Source organism: Toxorhynchites rutilus, chromosome 1, assembly GCF_029784135.1.
Source record: "Toxorhynchites rutilus septentrionalis strain SRP chromosome 1, ASM2978413v1, whole genome shotgun sequence".
Taxonomy (NCBI): domain Eukaryota; kingdom Metazoa; phylum Arthropoda; class Insecta; order Diptera; family Culicidae; genus Toxorhynchites; species Toxorhynchites rutilus.
Genome location: NC_073744.1, coordinates 80,857,057 through 80,878,233, shown reverse-complemented (window position 1 = coordinate 80,878,233; position 21,177 = coordinate 80,857,057). Strand labels below are relative to the sequence as shown.

Genomic DNA, 21,177 nt, shown 5'->3' with positions numbered 1-21,177 from the left:
ATCTCGGTCTCCGGCGTAACGCTTTCGTTTTCGAAACTTTGATTTTAGACCCCGGTTTAGAAATGAAAGCAGGTAGTCCTACGTCAAAAAATGAAAGAAAATCTCTCGGTAAACGTAGAATAACTATGATTTGCACTGATTTATTTGTATATTGCAGTGTCGTAGCCAGAAATCGTCTGGCGCCCCCTAAGGGAAGGAGTAATGTTTTGAAAATCTAAAACAAAAATTATCGCTTTGTTACAGCTCATGGACCAAAATATTATTCAAATGGTCAAGTCGAACTACAAGCAAAAGCTTATGCGTGAGCTTCTTGGATGCTCAGGAGAGTTCGATGACATGGTTAAGCGAATCAACATTAGGGATGTTATCTTTTGGGTAGCCTAGGCTTGGGATGAGGTACCGGCTGAATGCTTCATCAGTTCTGGAACTACATCAGGTTGATGAAGATGAAGAGCCCGAAAATTGGAATTCAAATGAAACAACCTTTTGTTGAACCGGAAAAGTTATGACTTGGGCTAAGGAAAACGGATTGCCGTTGGAAAGACGATTCCTGCTGCGAGAATTACGTAAAAATTTTTTAGAGAAAAATATTATTTTTTAATTTTTGCATTGTTGCATATTATGCACATTAGAGTGCCAATGAATGTACGGGAAAGAGTGACCTTCGAATTTTCGAAAGGGACTTCCTGAAAAATTTTGATTTCGCGAAAAAATACCCTATGCAAAATTTCAGCTCAATCGGACTCTATTTTCTAGTGTCGTACAGCCGTCAAAGTCTCTGTTTTTCAACCGTAAAATCACCCGAGGGATATTATCAAAAATCGAATTTTGAGATTTAGATGACAAAAAATACAGTAGTACACCGATTATTCGCGAAATAGTCTGGCAACGTCACCTCGGATAACGAAAATCGCGGATAACGCAATAGAACAGGGGTTTTCACATTTTTTTATGGCAGAGCATTTTTTATGGCATAAATAGTTGACGGAGCATCTGCATTTTTTGATCAATAAGACATACCTTATTTGCTTGATGTTATCTAACTGGGTACAACTGTATTTCGGTTGCGCTTCGCAGTAACGCGACACCAGATCCGGAGCGAAGAAGGTAAATTACTGTATGCCAAGTGAAATAAAATTAAAGATTTTTTTTTTCAAAGTGGGTTTTCAAGTGGGAGCATTTGCTATAAACTGACGGAGTTCAAATTTCCCGCGGAGCACTATTTGAAAACCTCTGAGCCAAAAATAAACTGCCAACGCGAAAACAGGTATTTCAGCATGTTTCATCAATACAGGAATCATTGAACTATCCATCTGCATGGTCGTGTATACCAGAGGACAGACAATGTGAAAGCAAAAAATATTATGAGCATACCATACTGACAAATTTTGGAAAGCTCTATAGAATTACTATACAACTCGCTTCAGCGGATAATCTCTATTCATAAAGTATATTAACAAATCATTCAAAATTTCTGATAAAGAAAAATCAAAACTAAAATATTCCGGATAATCGAGTCCTGTATTGATTGTATTTGTTTTTTTTGGTTTCCATGGTCTTGGGACCAAGGGCACATTTTTTCTTGATAGCTGAGGATTTTTTACATAACATATCCAAAAACAAGAGACATTTTTTTTCGTTTTCGAGTCATGATTTTTTAAAGATGATGGACCAAAAAATCAATTTTTCTCTTTTTCCAAAAATGACTTTCTTCAAAAATTTATTCTTTTGGGACTACTATACCGATTGATCTAAGAACATAGAATAATTGAACGAAGGCTGAAAACATGCTAACTTTGGAAAACCATAACGCAAAAAAGAAACAAAACATTTCTCAGATTTTTGGATATGTTATGTAGAAAAAACTTCAGCTTTCAAGAAAAAATATAAAAAAATATAGCGCCCTTGATCCCGAAACCATGTAAATTATAAAAAAACGAATACAATCAATAATCACGAAACAAAATACATCTTTTTTCGTAAGCGTAATATATTTTTCAAAAAATGAATCGGATTCGGAACAGTAGTTCAGAAGAATTAAAAAAAAAGGGATTTTTGGAAAAAATGAGAAGAAAGTGATTTTTTGGGCCATCATAAAATGGAAATGGTTCCCCTTATGAAAAAATAAAAAATACGGGTCTTATACTTTATCGCAAAAAATTACAAAAATTACACATACATAAAAATTAGCTTTCTATCATATGTAACAACTTTGTTCTCTAGAGAATAACTGTCGTGCTCTAGATGCTAATTTCCACTTAAATGCACCTCCTGGACCATTATGCATTGTAAGATGCAGTTCCAGTATATTTTTTCCAAATTTTTTATCTCGAAGCTATTAAGAATGGCGTGCAAAAAAAATAAAAGTACGTTTCCCACCACAGATTCTATGGTGAACCATATAGAGGTTCAAAAAAAGTCAAAATTTCTTATTTGGTACCCTATATCCATAGAGCTGGTGATTTGGTTTGGGGGCACTTTTTATTTCCTTACCCAGCCATGCCCTTTGTTAAATTTGTTAAAATATATTATACAGTGGAAATATACTTTGTTTTAAATAAAAACATAGAGTTCTATACAGCTAATCCTTAAACAAGATGTATAAAACATATTTTCTTCTGAAACTACTGGTAGAATGGCAGAATCAAATTTGTTGTCAAATAAACCAATTATCAGGAGGGGAAAAGAGTTTTTTTTATATTCCTCCTCTCATTTTTTGAAAATGTTACGCCTCTTATAGGAATCTACTACATAGAAGGCAAAAAAATCGAATTAATAAAAATGTACAATCTACATTTTTTCATCAATTAATGCTAGTGTTCAAAATCATAAGGGCATAACTGACATTTTGGCTGGTACTGAAATTTTAGTAATAAGTTTCTTCGTTTTTTTCAGAAAATAATGCTTTATTCTGCATAAACGGTTACAAATTTAATATTCAAAGTATTGCTCATTGTTTGTCACAACTTCTTCCCATCTTTCTGGCAATTCACAGATCCCTTTGCGGAAATAATCGGCCGGTTTGTCGGCTAATCACGAATCGATCCAATTTTTGACTTCATCAAACCCGGAGAAGTGCTGGTCAACCAGGCCATGTTGCATCGATCGAAATAGGTAGTAATCGGACGGAGCAATGTCTAGAGAACACGGCTGGTGGGATAGGACTTCCCATTTCAGCGTTTCCAAGTATGTTTTGACTGGTTTCGCGACATGCGGCCGTGCATTGTCGTGCTGCAAAATAACTTTATCGTGTCATTGCTCGTATTGTGGCCGCTTTTCCTTCAGTGCACGGCTCAAACGCATCAATTGTCGTGGGTAGAGGTCCCCCGTAATAGTTTCATTCGGTTTTAGCACCTCATAGTACACCACACTCAGCTGGTCCCACCAAATAAAGGGCGAACACGAAATTATTGCGATACATTCTACAGGGCATAACTTTTTTACCATTGGGTAAAAATCAACCAAATTTTGCACACTTTCTCATTGATGTGTATTGTCTACATGCTGTCAAACTCGAAGCCGTGTTTTTCGATTCAACGAAAATGGAGGTGAACCAATGCGAGTCGAGAGAACAAATTCTTTCCAATCACCTGGAATTTCCTGACCTGCGGCAGTTGGGAAAAATGTTGAACATTCACCATTCAACCGTCTCCAGAGTGTTGAAGCGATTCCAGGAGCGGTTGACGTTGGACCACGGCAAAGGAGCTGGAAAAAACCGGGACCAGTGAACAAAAAGACGGAGGGAAAGGTGAAGCGGATGATTAAAGCAAATCCCAACGTCCCAAGCCGTGATTTGGCTAAAAAGATCGGCATGTCGCAGAGCTACGTCCAGAATGCAAAGAAGAGAGCTGGACTACATACATACAAGGTACAGAACTTCCCAAACCACGATGAGCGGCAACAATCGACGGCTAAAACTCGGGCACGGAAGCTCTACGAGAAGATGCTGACAAAATATGGCTGCTGTGTGATGGACGACGAAACGTATATAAAAGCCAATTTTAAGCAAATTCCGGGGTTGGAGTTTTTCACCGGCAAGAGCAAGTTCGATGTGGATGACAAATTTAAGAAGAAGAAAATGTCGAAGTTCGCATCCAAATATCTCGTTTGGCAGGCCATCTGCTCTTGTGGACTGAGGAGTGAGCCTTTCGTGACAAAGGGCACAGTAAATGGCGAGATCTACAAATCTGAGTGCCTCGAGAAGCGCCTTTTGCCGTTCTTGCAGCAGCACGACTAAGCTCCGCTATTTTGGCATCATGCCACTAAAAGTGTCCTGGAGTGGTATGAGGCCAATTTTGTTCCAAAGGACATGAACCCGCCAAACTGTCCGGAGCTGCGCCCGGTGGAGCAGTACTGGGCAGTAATGAAGCGGGAACTTCGGAAGAGCAAGAAGACAGTCAAAGACGAGAAGGACATGTTAAGAAAATGGAAAAAAAAACTGAGAAACTGGTACCGGATGACACTGTAAAGACTTTGATGGAGGGCATCAAGCGAAAATGCGTTCAATTTTACACTCAAGGCTCCATCGATTAACTTTTCTTTTGATTTTTGAAGTAAATATGTGTATAAAACTACCCTAAAATTTTGGTTTGATTCTAAACATTATAAGAAAATTGGCATGACATTTTCGGTGTCGCAATAATTTCGTGTTCGCCCTTTAGACAGCATAACCTTCTGGACGTGAATATTCCGCGCGGCCGGCGATGTTGATGCATGGCCGGTGTATCCATACGATGCCCGACGTTTAGGATTATCGTAGTGTACCCACTTTTCATCGCCAGTAACCTGGGTTCGATGCAAAAAAAACCCTTTCTTTTGGCCGTTGGAGCAGTTGTTCGCATGTGGAAAAACGGCGTTCGACGTCTCGTGGCTTCATACGGCAACCAATGCCCTATCTTTCGGATCATTCCCATTGCTTTTAAACAGTTGGATATTGTTTGCTGAGCTACTCCAAGTGTATCTGCAAGTTCTTGTTGCATTTGTGACGGATCTTGATTGAGCCTCCAAATCTTCATCTTCAAACTTTTTTGGCGGTCCGGAACGTTCTTCGTCTTCCAAGTCAAAATTACCACTTTTAAACCATGCAAACCACGTCTGACACATTCGCTCAGTTGGAGCATGATCACCATAAACTTCCACCAAAATGCGATAACTTTCCGCAGCTTTTTTCTTCATATTGGAGTAATGAAGCAACAATCCCCGCAAAAACACTCTCGATGTCAACTTTTTGACATATACCTAAAAAGACGCGCAATTACAGTAGCTTTCCAACGAATGTCTGAAAATTTGATTCACTGGAATAATAATGTGTCGTTGTAAAACCGAAGAAACTTACCGGTACACCTAATATTATTGAGTTGTTCTAAATCTAATTTCAATTTACTTCCCGCCAAATGTCAGGTTTTTATGATTTTGAACGCTAGAATTATATTATTATATTATTAGCTTTTTTCTTTCATCAAGACAACTAGAAAATACGAATTACACAAACTACAATATTTATAGAGTTCATTCAAAAGGCAGAAAAACAGGATCAATGCACAATACTTAAATTAACATAATTGGACTGTCATGCATTGTCTTTATCATTTTACAAAGTTTTTTTTCTTTTCACATTGCTTTATCAAAGATTTAATTGAAAAATGCTTCAAATTGTGGCAGTTAGGTTTAATTATTAAAATCGGCTAGGAATTTGAATATTTCGAATAAACGTTTGCTGAATTTATGATACCTTCGTCTCTCAGCTGAGTGTAGCTGGAATCCAAAGTCAAAAAAGTAATAAAAGATTTCTGCAGAAGAATAATCTTTCTTGTGTGACATTCTGAAAAAGTTCCAAGATTTTTTTTCATGCGAAATGCACTTGAAAAATAAAATTGGTTGACTCTGCATGACCTAGGGTATAACTTATTAGATGTTAACACACACGTAGCATCAATGAGGGCATCATTCATTTTACGGACCACAAATCATCACTAACTGCATTTTGCATTCGTTACATAATTTTTCATATTTCTACAGAACCTCTTCATAAAATCATTTACTCTAGCTATTAATGTAATTCTCGCACTGCACGATGCATTGCATTTAATGAGAACCGACATGAAATCCATTGCACCATTGTTCTAGTGATTGTTGAAAATGACATTTTTTAATGTGCAGCTTGTTTACCGTTCAGTTACCCCCGTAATAGATTATCGACATCCTTTCTGCAAACAATGACCACTAGCACTTATTCCACCAGTGAACGACTCAGTTAGTCCAGTGGGCCACCTACTTTTACTGTTGCTTCCTCTTTCACCAATCAGTAGTGGATAGTAGACCTGCCGGCATGATGTAATCCAACGTTCGCAGCAGCGTTGGTCTGCGCAGAGTGCGGTCCGTTTGAGGACTGAGGTATGATCATTAGCGAACTATTATAGCTACGCACGAGTGACTAGCATAATCAGAGTGATAGTTGAATCAGTCAAGTAAGTCATTTCTAGATCGACAGCTGGTAGCACAGCCAGAAATAAATGAGTATTCAGTGCTTACTGGGTCATATTTGAACATTTGGTATACAATCAGGTTGGAAATTATTGGTTTCGATCCTCGGAAGATGTGATTTAGAGATAGAATCATATTATAAAGAGATAATGAGTACTATTTTGAGATAATGTTCATAGAACAAGTTTGTTTTACATCGCAATGTTCAGTTCAAACACAGTTGCTCAGCCATCGTATATATTGATTTTCAGAAGCGTCTACGCTTTAGAGCGAATCTTGTTTGTATAACGAATGGACTTTCACTTGACCCCTGGACGTTAGACATAGACGTTATGTATCAAGGTTATGCGTGCAAATTTAATTTGTTAAAATACACACCTAGGGCTATAAACCCTGAGGCATGAATTCATTTTGAATTATTGATAAAAAGCTATTCATTGAATCTGTATTCGAATTCCATACGTTCACAATGTTCACTTGCAACTGAGTCATCAGATATACCACGCAATAAACGTTACGGATAGTCCATGAATTCCATGTCCATGAAAAATGAATTCACCATACCAAAAACTGTTCTGATTTTGCTCAACCCATGTATATTAATTTCATTAATAAAATTGGACATGTTTTTTGACGTAGAACTACGTCTTTCATTAAGGGTGCCAAATCAGAAAACAGGTCACGTTTTTATGAAATAAAGTTAACGTTAATAACTATTTTTGCCGCGAACGGATTTTGGCGATTTACATACCAAATGAATCGGAAATTCCCTAAGATTTGTTTGATATGCTATACATTACAATCCCATGGTGTATAAATGGTTAAAATTCATGAAAACTATAAGCGTTTCCATTTTCCCATATATTTGTTCTGTCCATTTGTTTGCTTTCCCGAACAGAGCTGTCAATAACGAGCAACTTATGGACGAGCAACGAAGGGGAAATCGTATGACTTAAAGTCTCCGTGAACAAGAGAAAAGAAGAAGAACGAAGGGTAATATTTGCCTAGAGTATAAACAGTGGATGGAGGCGAATGAACTGCAAAGTTTAAAGCCTCTTAAAAACAAAGAAACATGAAAACAGTGGATCTCGCTGAAGTAAACTTTCATTCTTCGTGAGGACACCGACTGATCAACATCGTTGCTGGGCGAGCTGGACGGTGAGTAGTGGAGGAGTAATACGAGGAAAAAGTAAAGTTTTCCAAGGGCCTTTTTGAAGGTTAGAGACGAATGAACTAAAGAAGTTTAAAGTTTCACGTGTCTTAGTTTTGGATTGAGCTGTGGACGCGACCAAATTACTGAGTCGCTGATGTCTCTAGCATTGCAATAATTGCATCAAACTGACGCCATTGCATTAAGGTTCTGAGCTGCACAATTGTGTGGGGAATCATCAAGCTAGGCTATCGTCAGCTCACCGAGAAAAAAAGTCACAGGAGGGTTGTGTCTGACACACGACCGCATAGTTGACGTAGGATTCCGTTAGGCTATCTGTTGATTTTGGAAATGTTTGAAGAATTACATCGTTAAACTCTTTGATAATGATTTGATGGCATCCTGAGAAGGACTGTTTTGTTTGGTTGTTGGGTATTGTTTGTTCACTCCACCAGTGTTTACCGAGTGATGATGACAGAAGGATGGTAAACAGTCGTTGGATGGTGCGTACCAGATAAAAGATACTGAAGTGGAACGAGATATGACTAAAACCACCATCTGTGATTCTATACGATGCCTTCTGTGATATGTATGGATGAAATAAAGAATAATAAAGTCACTAATATAATATAAGATGATTACCAATACCGAACAAAATTATCATTTTTTCTCATCAGTAAAAACATGTTACTTTAACATAGAGAAAACATGTTTGAAATGGAAAATGTAATTTTTTTTCTATATTTTTTACTTTCTGAGTGTTTATTCGACCCAATGCGAATTTTAGTTGGACTAACAACACCTATTACTATATGTATCACTTTTTCTAATATTTCTTAACTTTTCCAATTTTTCTCGCCGTATAAACTTTCCTTGAGTGAAAGCGAACACAACAAAATAGACAGCTTGAACCAAACGACCCGCTCTCGAGCGGGAACACACATTGGTTTTTATTTATCAAAATTTAAATGAATCGTTTCATATATAAAGTCATTTTCAACACAACTGCCATTTACAATTTTACAGTTACACTTGGGGTAAATTTTCACAATACACGATCAGTCATTGATATGAAATTTCACGAAGCAACCAACATTAAAGTTCCAATTTTAAATTTTATTTGCAAGAATTCATCGTTTCACTCACCTTAATTGCAATATAAAAATGCCCTCGACTTTTATATATTTGCAATGTCGAATAGTTAGTTTCATGACATATATATATTTCTTCAATATAAAAAATTGTTATGGAGTGCCGAAATCGATTGACGCAAAAATTTCATCAATCCATCATGAAATGACTGAGCAATAAGCATTTGAAATTGGACAATTTTCATGATGTGCTCGATTTTCGATTTTCAATTTGTACCCCAATATGTTTCCGAAAGACGTAATCCTACGTCAAAAATAAATGTTCTGGAATTTTGTCTGTAATTTGGTTTCGCATGATGGTAGCAAAACTCTCTCCACAAAGGATGACGGCTTAGCTGATCCAGACCGGCAATATTAACAAAAAGTCACAGGAATGTTGTGTCCGAGACACGACCGCATAGTTGACGTACGATTCCGTTAGGCTATTTGATTTGGTGGCCTCCTGAAAATAGCCGTTTTGTTTGGTTTTTGGGTATTGTTTGTTCACTTCATCAGTGTTTACCGAGTGATGATGACAGAAGGATGCTAAACAGTTGTTGGATGGTGCGTATCAGATAAAAGATACTGAAGTGAAACGAGATATGATGAAAAGCGCCTTCTGTGAATTTTCTTTTATAATTTTTACTTACTGAGTGTTTATTCAACCCAATGCGAATTTCAATTGGGCTAACAAAACCCAATACTATGTGTAGAGGAATCACTTTTTCTAATATTTCTTCACTTTTCTAATTTTTCTCGCCGTATAAACTTTAATTGGGTGAAAATGAACACAACAAAACAGACAGCTTAAACCAAACGACCCGTTCTCGAGCGGGAACACACCTTGGTTTTTGAAAATTGAAATAAATCTTTTCATATATCAAGTCATTTTTAACACAACTGCTACCATACACGATTGGTCATTGATATGAAATTTCAAGAAGCAACCAACATTAAAGTTCCAAATTTAAATTTTATTCGCTAGAATTAATCGTATCACTCACCTTACTTGTAGTATAAAAATGCCCCCTACTTTCATGTATTTGCAATGTTCTTCTTCTTCTTTTCCTTTGTTTACGGGGACTTTAAATCTAGTGATTCAATCGTCTCCTGTATTCATTTTGTTTCTATTCTTACTATTTCGAGTTTCAAAAATTATTAATGTTTTCCTGCGTTTCATCGTTACTTAGAATGTCTCTTAAGTTCTTTCCTATATTATTTTTAGTTCTAGCGTCCTTTGTATGCTGGCAATCCAGTAGTAAGTGACTTACGGAAATGGGGGCCTATGTTCCAACTTTGTCGGATCTGCTGTTTCGCGTCAGAGCGAGGAATGGGAACATTAGGGGGTTCTTGGGTACTACCCCTACCGGCTAAATTGTCGGCAGCAGTATTTGCGGGAATTCCGGTGTGACCGGGAACCCAACAGAAGGTGATATTTTTATTGGAAGCTGCTTCTTCTATTTGAGTGATCCATGGGTGAAGGTTTTTTCCTTTTTGAAGAGCCTGGAAACAGCTCGCGGAATCAAAAAATATAACAGTAGGAAGTGAATCATGTGTGCACTCTTGGGTAGCGATTAGAAGCGAAAAAGCTTCTGCGCTAAAAAAAATTCGAAAGTTCCGCAGCCGACACCATCAATGCTTACTGAACCATCAGTGTAAACTTGATGTTCAATCTGGAATTTTGTTTCTACGAGGTGATATAACAAACTTTAACATTAGATTGGGGATCTCCTGCACGAACTTCCTTGAGTAAATCAAGGTTAACATTCAGAGGTTTTTCATTCCAATTCTTTTTTTTTATCTGTATTATAGTGATTTTCAACTCATTTGGCTGGTTCGTCACTTTTTACTTCCATTTTTGGAAGAATGTCGGGAGTGAGAATTGAACTCGTGACCTTTAGCGTGAGAGGCATGGATGTTACCACTACGCCAGATCGCCTCCTCACATTCCAATTCCTTTCCATAACCGTCGAATGTACACATTTATCGGGAAGATCCTGATTCGTGTGCTTTAAAACGGTCCTTTGCCCGAGATATTAATGGGCATGTGGCATGAAATTAAGTTTCTTGTCGAAGGTTACTACGACTATTTTAAGAGTTTTAACTGAGGGGATTTGGGTTTCAAAAATTTTGGGGTTGGAAATTTTGAAGTGAGCTTTGGGACTACATATATGAAGAACTTTAGATTTTTCCGGAGATATTTCAAAACCAACATTTTGGGCCCAGTCTAGAACGGAATCAATTGCTCTCTGAAGAGCCTGATTCTCGAATACACTTCACGGTGGAAACGAAATAAACGGCACGCCACTGAACTACATTTTACGAGTTAGTGAAGTGTCGAAGATCATAATGAGTTTTCGGGCAGAATGAGCACTTGTCAAATAAAAATCATTAATGAAAATAAACTTCTTCGTATCAAACTGGTGTTCAATGTGAATGGGAAACTTTGTTTTCTTCATGTGGTATAATAATCTCATACAAAAATTTTATTTGAAGATAATTTGATAATATAATAATAAGTTTTAGTGGGAAACTAATTTCATATCCAGATGGCGACACCATAAGGTTGTCATCGCGGTTACATTTCATTTCGTTTCCACCCTGAAGTGTATTCGAGAATCAGGCCCGAAATCTTTTCCTTGTTGCTGATGCAGCGACGCTAACTGAAACTAGCACAATGTCATCAGCAAGGATTTTTACGTTATCTGGAATTTTTGCAAAAAGTGATCAAGAAGAGGGTTGGTGATTTGCAATGTCGATTTCCCCCAGGCAGCATGGTTTTGATGTCTCTGTTAGGGACCCGCCGCATGTGTCGTCAATTTCGACCAATCAGAAGTGGGTATTTCCGGTAGGATAGGGGTTGAGATTTTTCAATTGTTCGATAGTTAGTTTCATGACATATATTTTTTTCTTCAATATAAAAAATTGTTATGGAGTGCCGAAATCGATTGACGCAAAAATTTCATCAATCCATCATGGAATGACTGAGCAATAAGCGTTTGAAATTGGACAATTTTCACGATGTGCTCGATTGTCGACTTTCAATTTGTACCCCCATATGTTCCCGAAAGACGTAATCCTACGTCAAAAGGGCTTCTGTTGAGAAGAGCGCAAAACGGAGATATTTGTGTGCATTTTTAAATGTTTCAAGCCATCGATATATTAAAATTTTTGTGTATGTACGTGCGTGCGCTTTAACGTATTGCGCTGTTGCGGGTGAACATGTCGATCCGAACGTGTCGACAAAGAGGGGAGATAGCGGGAGGGAAATATTTGCGCTTGGGTATTAGTAATGAATCTGCTTAGGCAAATATTCAGCCTTTTTCCAAGCAGTTGACATTGTTTGTTTTCCGTCATCATAAAGGCTTCGTTGGTGCCTTTGAAATTGTATCAATGCATTGAACTGACGCTATGGTAAAGCAGGTATTAGGTTTTGCACCAAAAAATTATTTGAGAATACCAAGTTATTCAATAATTTGCCAGTTGCAAAACTCCCTTCAACTAGGATTGCATTTGCGCTAATCTTGATCATAATGAAGCAGTGCTACTCTTTTCGAGGTTGTTGAGATTAACAGGAAGAGTTTAATTCGTTTATTTAGTCACCAGGAAAGTAAATGTCGTTTTGGAATTTTGTATGTGATTTGGTTTCGCTTACCAGTAGCAAAACTTTCTCCACCAAGGATGATAACTGCGCTTATCTCGAGCATGTATTGTTCTGAGAGGCCAAGAATGAATCATAAATCAATAATCGTCGAATGATTCTACTAGAAAAAAATATTTCAGGGCGACCAAACTGGTAGAATGGTTATTTCTAAAATTTCGTAGCATTTTAAAATAATATTCGCAGTTATAAAAAAGCGACTTGAATTAAACTAAAGCATAGTTCTACGTCACAATGCGGTCGTGTCTTGGACTCAACCTCATATTTTTTTTCTTATTTCACCCTTATGGCAAAAATCGACTGTTTTACCAATTTTAGAAAATTTTAAACCTTGAACTGCCTTCCAATTTCTTTTTTATCCCATTTATTTATTTATTAGGCTCATTAGCATTTCAGCTGTAACAGAGCCGGTTTTAATCGTGTACATGTACATATGTTTATGTTTCTATAAACTGTAAATTACACAGTAGTTAGTAGTAGCCATTTAGGCGTTAAGTTTTCTGTTCCATTACATTATGGTAAATTACACAGTAATAGCCATTTCGGCGTAAGGGTATTCTTTCTGTTCTTCCATTGTTCAGCAGACCGGACAGCGGAGACAGCTGATATTGATCATTGTTGGGCTATTTATAGAACAGCAGCCCGATGGTTCTTGCAGAGCAGAGCAGTTGTATGGATGAATCGATCTAATTTCGACCGTGGATCGATCTCCATCGCTGATGATGTTTGCGTAGACGTAGTTATTCTATAACAACACAGAGATGGTCAATTGAGGGTCCTGAGTTTGAACTCACGACCGATCGCTTAGTAAGCGAACGCGTTTCCAATTTCTTGAGTACTAAGAAAATTATTTTAGTAGAATTTTCAGAAAAAAATATTACATGGAACTTCAAATGCCAACTTTTGGGCAAAAACCTCTCCCCCCAATACAGTCCAGATTGAGAAATCAAGTTAAATCCATCAACACAAAAATAAATTTGTCTCTGTGTTTGGTTGAATACTATATACTATATAATACTATATACTGTATATATATATATATATATATATATATATATATATATATATAAATCTCGTGTCACGGTGTTTGTTACCGAAGTAGGATACCGATTACCATATATTAAATACCAAATAGGCTGACCCTGTGCAGGAAAAAAAATCTGAATATTAATTTTTTCTTATATTTGGCTTTATACCAATCATATAACCTCAAATTTTAACCCCAATCCCCTAATTTCAATCGCGATTTTAGTATTTATTATATTTTGTATGTTTGCAAAGCACAGGTAAATAGATTTTTCTGATAATTCACTTATCAGACTTTTTTATTTGTCTGATAATTCACTTATCAGACTGTGTGGCGCTTCATTGACACAAGTCTTTGAATACATTTGAAAAAAAAATAACAATTCAATACTAAAGTAAAATTATGAACGATATGTTCCGATGAACAGTTGCGAATATAAATATATATAGAAGGTACATTTGCATATGAAGTAAAATTCTGATTATACGCGAGCGTAACATAAGCAAATTTATAACACATGCGAATAGGGGCTCTTTTGGTATTAACAACTCGATAATTCCTTAATATTTTCCTTCGTTGATCGTATTGTTTTCCAATATTCACGTAGGAGAGCCTTAACCCTTCTCTTCGTTGGCCGAGGCATTTTGATTGAATGTAATACTTTTCCGTTTACTGTTTTTGAAAGCATAGGCAGCCGTGGCAGTGTTCCGAGCTCTGCAATACAATTTTCTTACCCAATGTTAAAGTTGCTAAAACTTACATTATAGACTCATTAAACGTAAAAATAATAATTGTATTGATATCAACACAATTTCATTCTATTGATTTTCATGACATAAAACGCTATGACTCAGGAATAACATTTTATTGAGTGGTTTTTATAGCTGTTTCGATGATGTTGTCTGGCATCAGTGTCGAAAAAATAACGATGCTTTCAGCAATACAAACAAAACCATTGCCGAAGATTGAAAAAAGAAAATTTACCTTTCAGAGCACTTGCTCGAGTTTCCCGATGTTTTTCACTATACAGTGCGACAGCAGATGAAAATTTAATATCTTGTGAGTAATCGATTAGAGTTTTGTTGATATTACTTGATGGGAAGTGTGCGAAAATGATCATTTTCTTCACACTGTTTCGCAAAATTATTGATTTTCGGGCGAGGTGTGAGGGAGGGAGATGAAAGAAATGAGCGACATTGTGGCAGCCATTTGTGGCTAGCTTCCACCTTCACCTTAAACCGAACGAATTTATATACATTGTTCAATGACTAATGGTGCAACGCCCGCTTCGTTGAGCTTTCCTCCACACGAGTACAAGTAACCTTAACCCTTTCGTCGCCCCGTCACCCAGATATGGGTGACACTTTTCTCGTTCAAATTTAATAGGATTTTCAAAAGGAATTTGACTGCATAGGTCACTAAATGTAACTATGGGATATGTAGAAAAATAATAAAATCATAATCATATTTATATAATGTTTATACTAAACTTTCTATCAATTTATAGTACAGAAGGTTTGTACTGGAGTTTTTTTTGCGAAACCCGTATAATATGACTTTGGCATGTGCTATTCGTCAATTCGTCTTCAAATAGAAAGAAATTTCACTAGATCATGTAAAAGTTGGCTACAAACTATGTTTGGTCTTCATTTAATAAATCATTCGCAATTTGGACCTCGCGAGAAACTCTCAAAAACAGCGCATTGGGCGACGAACGTGTTAATTCGTCTAAAGCCAGGAGCATCTCCGGCGAGTTGGAAGCCTTTTTGAATAAGCACAATGAATAATTGAAATTCTTCAAATCACATTGGCTCGAATTACAAAATGACAATCACGCTATTATCATCAATTCTGATAAAATACTAGTTGGAGAGCACGTGTGTAAGTTCAATGCGCAAGCGTTGCTGAAATCGCGCTCGATGTATTGTTATGTGTATCATATGATGATTCGACATGATCAAGAAGCGCCATTCTAAGATGCCGTGAGCTGTCGCAAACGACATGTACGCGACGGTAGAGAATGAACGACTGCGATTCTTACGACACAATCAACAAAAGCGGCGCCCAGAATATTACATTCACTTGCGAGACACCGTCATGAGCAACGTCGACACAGCCTTTGCTATAACCAGACCAAAGCGCAATGCATTGTCATGACATTATAGCGCGTGTGCGAAAACATCTATGGGTTCTATCTATGATATAACCGCAACGTTTACGTGGAACTACCGTTGTCTTAGTAAGCGTTTGTATTGTATTGATTAAATTATCGATTGAATCGAACAATTTTCGAATTCAATTGAATTCAACCTATTTGCTTTGTAAAAAGTAAAAAGTTTGAACAGTTGCCACGTAAGATCAATTCATGCCTTGTAATAGATTATGTTTTACGTTTGATATAATGCCTAGAACTACCAAAATATGTGAACGGAAGAATTGTCAATCGATCATTGTATTTTACATTTCCCTCTGAAATTATTACATCTCTCATGTTTACGTAGATCTCGAACAGCGAAAGTTCATTCACCTCTAGTATCTGAAATGGCATTTTCCCGAGTATAAAGGTACTCGCAGCTTGCATATTGCAAAGCAGATTCCCACAGGCACATTGATTTTGAAGTCCGTGTTAGAGAAACACATTTTGGTGTGAACAAAAATACCCCACTACTTGCATATATTTGCAAAGCGGATTCCTCCAGGCACATTGATTTTGAAGTCCGTGTTAGGGAAACGCAGGTCAGTGGGAACAAGAACACCCCCGACTTGCATGTATATTTGCAACGCGGATTTCCATAGGTACATTGATTTTGAAGTCTGTGTTGGGGAAACCGTGAATTGGGCCAATCAAAACTTGGCAGTTAGGGCGTTTAGATAACGCTTGACATTTTATAGTTTTTTTTTTTTATTTTTTTTTCCCAAAATATATTTTTTATTAAGGCACATGTGGCGTTAGCCTGACGGGGCCGGGAGTCCAATATTTTGACAATTTTTGTCTTACAACTATGTTAGTAATATGTAACCGATTACTCGCGGTTGGCTCGAGGTTAGTATTACAAGTGTTCTCATAATTGGTATGTTGCAGTCTTCGATGCTCTGTACGTGTGCCCGACACGGGATACTTCCTATTGGGATGCAGCTGACCATTAATCAACAACGCCCCCCTAGTCTGTACCCCATATCTAGCGTGGTGCGTTTTTCTCGACTCGAGGAATCCAGGATAGAATGGTCACTAGCCGGCGCAATCATCAGCTCGTGTAGAGTTGTCATGAGCGGTACAACCTTTGGCTCTTGTTGAATCATCAGTGGACTGCACAACCTTTGGCCCGTGTATCTGTAAAGAGTGTGTGTATGTATTGCCGCGACTAAGTAAAAGTTTATCGATCGGATAGGAGGGATATGAAACGGGGACACAACGAAGGAAACATCATTAAACGTTGACATCGGCGTTTCTGAGGAACATGTATAGATGAAGCAGAAGATCAGGATCACGGCTACCTAAGATATCCCGGACGGGGATATCCGATTGTCTGCCTTGTGCTCTCAGTGCTCTAGAGAGTTAATCAATTGTTTATCTCATGAAAAATTACATTTTATTAATGTCGACAGACGCGTAGAAATATTTCCTGTCAATTGCTGCAAACATCTTTCCGATCTATTAAGAAATGCTCGTGTTATAAGCATTCGGAATCTTTCATTTTTTCCTGCATGTTCTGTGTTTAGGTTTTCATTTCACCCCCATATACTCCGGTTAGACGTAGTCCCACGTCAAAAATAAGTCCATTTCAGTCCAGTGGTCCATAAATTGAACCACAAATACGGATGAATTATTTTGACGTTTGTTTTACGACACGGTGAACGGATTTGAGAAAACAAAAGTCGATTTCAATCGAATTATAAAATCCCATCGCTCATATATTCGTTATTATTTTATCGATCACAATCGATTTATTTTGTAGATCGTTAAAACATTCAAACACATTTACAATACATTATTTCTTTAATACATTGTTTTCTTTAACACCCAAAATATACACTAGAAATGATTTATATGGTAGAACAACGTTTGCCAGGTCAGCTAGTCGTAACTATATGAAACACGCAATCAGTAAAACATTGTATTATTTCTTATCAACGCAGCAGCAGTACACAATACTCGGTTGTGGAAAGCAAACCGCGAGATAAAAAAAAGCATTGCATTACACCCGGTTTTCGTTGGGTTGCTAACTCAACTCGCTACTTTTGTTGCATTGCTTTACCATAGTTTTCATCCATTCGTATATATTTTGTTACCTCGGTCATCTCATGCAGCACCTCGGTGGCCGAAGTGTATTTGATTAGATAACCACGCGCTGTTCGAATTTTCGACCCCAATGCGAATTGCGCGTCTCTAGTTCTCAGCGGTCCGAAAGAGTTCAAGAGTTATTCGAGTAAGTTGTTCTCATATGATGTTTAATTGTTTCATGAAGTGGTCAATTTCATCACAAAACCACTGCATTTAGCCTTGCTGGTGGTGGGCGCAAACTTATTTTTGTTTTGTAAACATATCAAAATTTGTGTCAGACAATTAAAAAAAACTGGAAAAAGCTGGAAGAATAGATTTTTGACGTAGGACTACGGCTTACGTTAAGGGTGCCAAATCAGAAAACAGATCACGTTTTCATGAAATAAAGTTAACGTTAATAACTGTTTTTGCTGCAAACGGATTTTAACGATTTGCATAAAAATCGAATCGGAAATTTTCTAAGATTTGTTTGATATTCTATATATTACAATCCCATAGACTGTATATGAATGTTTCACTTGAAGTGCATCTGGCATTGTAATTTACACAACCACCCGAGCCATGGCAAAGCAGGCGAAAAAAGAGAAGAGTGGAAATGATTATAGGTCTCTTCTAGTCATCAGTGTTTGGCTTTGTGTGTGTTGCATGTTTTCGTTGCGCGAAACCTAGAACTTGTTCATTTCTTGTACATGTGAATAGCACTCCTTCGATACTTCTAGTTGCCATTCGTATTTGCTCTCGTGCGCATTGGCTCTGTTCTGATGCAACAAGCTCCTAGCTTTGTTGACGGTTTTGACCGAGAGTCGAGAAACGATTTTTCGTAAACGGTCATTCTCGCGATGTTTCATTTTTATCGCTGCAACTGTGTGCGTCTGTTAGACGCGTGTTTGATGCTTGTTGAATGGCGATGCACGGTGATGCCTCTCGTTAAATACTCAGTGCAATGCGTGCCTTGATATAAAGAAACAAATTGCGACATAATGGTTCGGCTGAAAAGTTCATAAGGTTGACGTCTAGATGGCGCCTCTTGCAAAAATCTACTTGACTATCACAAAGCACCATCTTACAATGGATACGTGTCTAAATTTGACAGCAATCGGTTGATTGGTTCGTGAGTTACAGCATTGAGAGTGAAGCAACTTTTGTTATTGTGAAATAAATGGAAAAATACGAATTTCGTGTATTGATAAAGCATTGATTTTTGATGAAAAAAATACAGTGCAAAACAAAGCATGGCTTGACAAACGTTATCCGGACTCTGCTCCAGTTATTGCAACTGTGGAATATTACCGAAATTACCGAAATTACCGAAACTGAGGCCTATTTTGAGGAAAAAAACCGAAAGAGTACTATAAAAATGGTATCGAGAAGTTGCAAGATCGCTATAATTGCTGTATCGCTCTCGAATATAATTGTATAATAAAATTGAATTTTGCAAAAAAAAAATACTTTTACGGTGTTACCTTATAAACTTTTCAGCCGAACTGTTATGACCAATTAGTGTATTGTTCTCGCAAAAACAAGAAAGAATCCTTGCTCTCGAAATGATCCTACAAAACGCAAGCCATTAAACCTTTTGAGGGTCCCCGGAAGTTTTTACTAAAGAGTTATTTATGAAATTTGAAATTAATTTGAAAATAAATTTTAAATTAAATAACTGAGGAATATTGTCAAAAGATAAGCTTAATTGAAACCCACAATTTTTCAAAAACAATTCCACATTGCAAAATTCATTCAATACTTCCATCATCAGGATTGAGATGATGTACCCTGTCCTCCTTAAACAACCCAACTTTCAATCACTTTCACCGAATTATTTCATGTTTTGCCATCTCTCCAGTGACGTATGCTTTCACTTATAGTAAGAAAGTATAGAATCTGATCTGACACTTTCTCGTTTCACGGTTTCGGCGGCATACATTTTCGGCCGTTCATTCGTTGCTCAGCTGCATTGCAATGCTCTGAGTATGTTTTTTTTGTGAAAGCAGGCATTAATGCATTTATCCAGTCTCTTTGATCAAATTCAATGAAATAAACCAACAAACTACTTTTTCGGTTGCTAGGGATTGAACCAAAGCGGGGAAATATTTTACGTGCCAAACACGTCGTACAATTTCGGACAATTTGTGAAATGGGTTCTATTCTTCAATATTTACCGAATGCTTGTTTTTTTTCAATTCGTTCGCTTTCGCTTCCACGTTTATTGGATAGTTCTGGATCGACCGATTGAATTTTATAGTAAGACTAGCTGACCCGGTAAACGTTGTTCTGCCTTTAAATTATTTGTAGTGGATATTTTAGTTGTTAAATAAAAACATAACTAATATATTGTAAGTGTGTTTGAATGTTTAAACGATCTATGGAATCTATGGAACGATATCGGATGTAATCAATGAATGATAAATTTTACGTGGATATCGAGCGAATACGTGAAGGTTTGACCGTGTTTGGTATTGTACCGTGGGAACATGGTCTTCTCGAACCCGAGTTACGGTCCATTCTTTGATGAAGATCAAACGGATATGGGACTCAATAGACGATGACCGTCGACGAAAATCAAACAAAAAACACAAAAAAATATATTTTAATTCAATGCATTTTATTAACGTAACTCACATGTTAACCCTTTCGCGTACAACGTCGAACCACCCTCGTGGTGAATAGACTGTGCCAGAACGTACAACATCAAACCTCACAAGTGGTGTATCGTGCTGTTGAAAGAAATTGTGATTTCATAGATTGATTACATAGCTTCAGGCGTATGATGTTCGTGGGACTGCTAGTTCATAAAATGTATTTGCACATCATAGGACGCCCATGTAAGATACACATGCTAAGCAGAGTAGTGGAACAACTCGATGTGCTCGTGTTTGGACCGTGCTGTTGGAAATTAAATCGTACGGCAAGGGGTTAACTGTGATCGCAGTTACACCAATTAGCTTAACAAAAGAGTTACTGACGACTGACGAAACATTTCCCCGTGGCGTTTTGTTATATACAAATTACCTAAGGTGCCAGAAACATGCACCGTCATAGAAATTTCTGTCAAAATCTAGTTTGATTATAATGATTTGGCGAGGTCGTTTAGATCCAATACGAATTTATTAGTGAACCCAGTGCAAGTTTCCTGCGCTTAGGGGCATTGATAAGGCGCAACAACTTTCGGCGTTAATTTTCGCTGCAACTTGTTGAAAAGGTTAAATTCCGATTGAACTTTTTAAATTAGGAAACGCCCTTCCAAATGTCCGAAAATGATTATTGTCTCAAGATCGTTCTTAGTGTCGGATATATCGAAAATTAATTTCGTGTATTTCATGCTTCGAAAGAGACGAATCTTTCCCTCGTTATGCCACGCACAGCACGATTTTGAAAATTTTTATATTGATGTTGGGCTAGTGCAGAGGAATATGTGTTAACACAATAATAACAACACGGCGCGAAATT

The 21,177-nt window shown here is 37.3% G+C and overlaps 1 protein-coding gene across 8 annotated transcripts in view; it reads right to left on the bottom strand.

The window, feature by feature from the left end:
* LOC129761969 (juvenile hormone esterase) overlaps positions 1 to 21,177 on the bottom strand; it is a 48,843-nt gene that overhangs the window by 4,693 nt on the left and 22,973 nt on the right. The window lies entirely within an intron of this gene.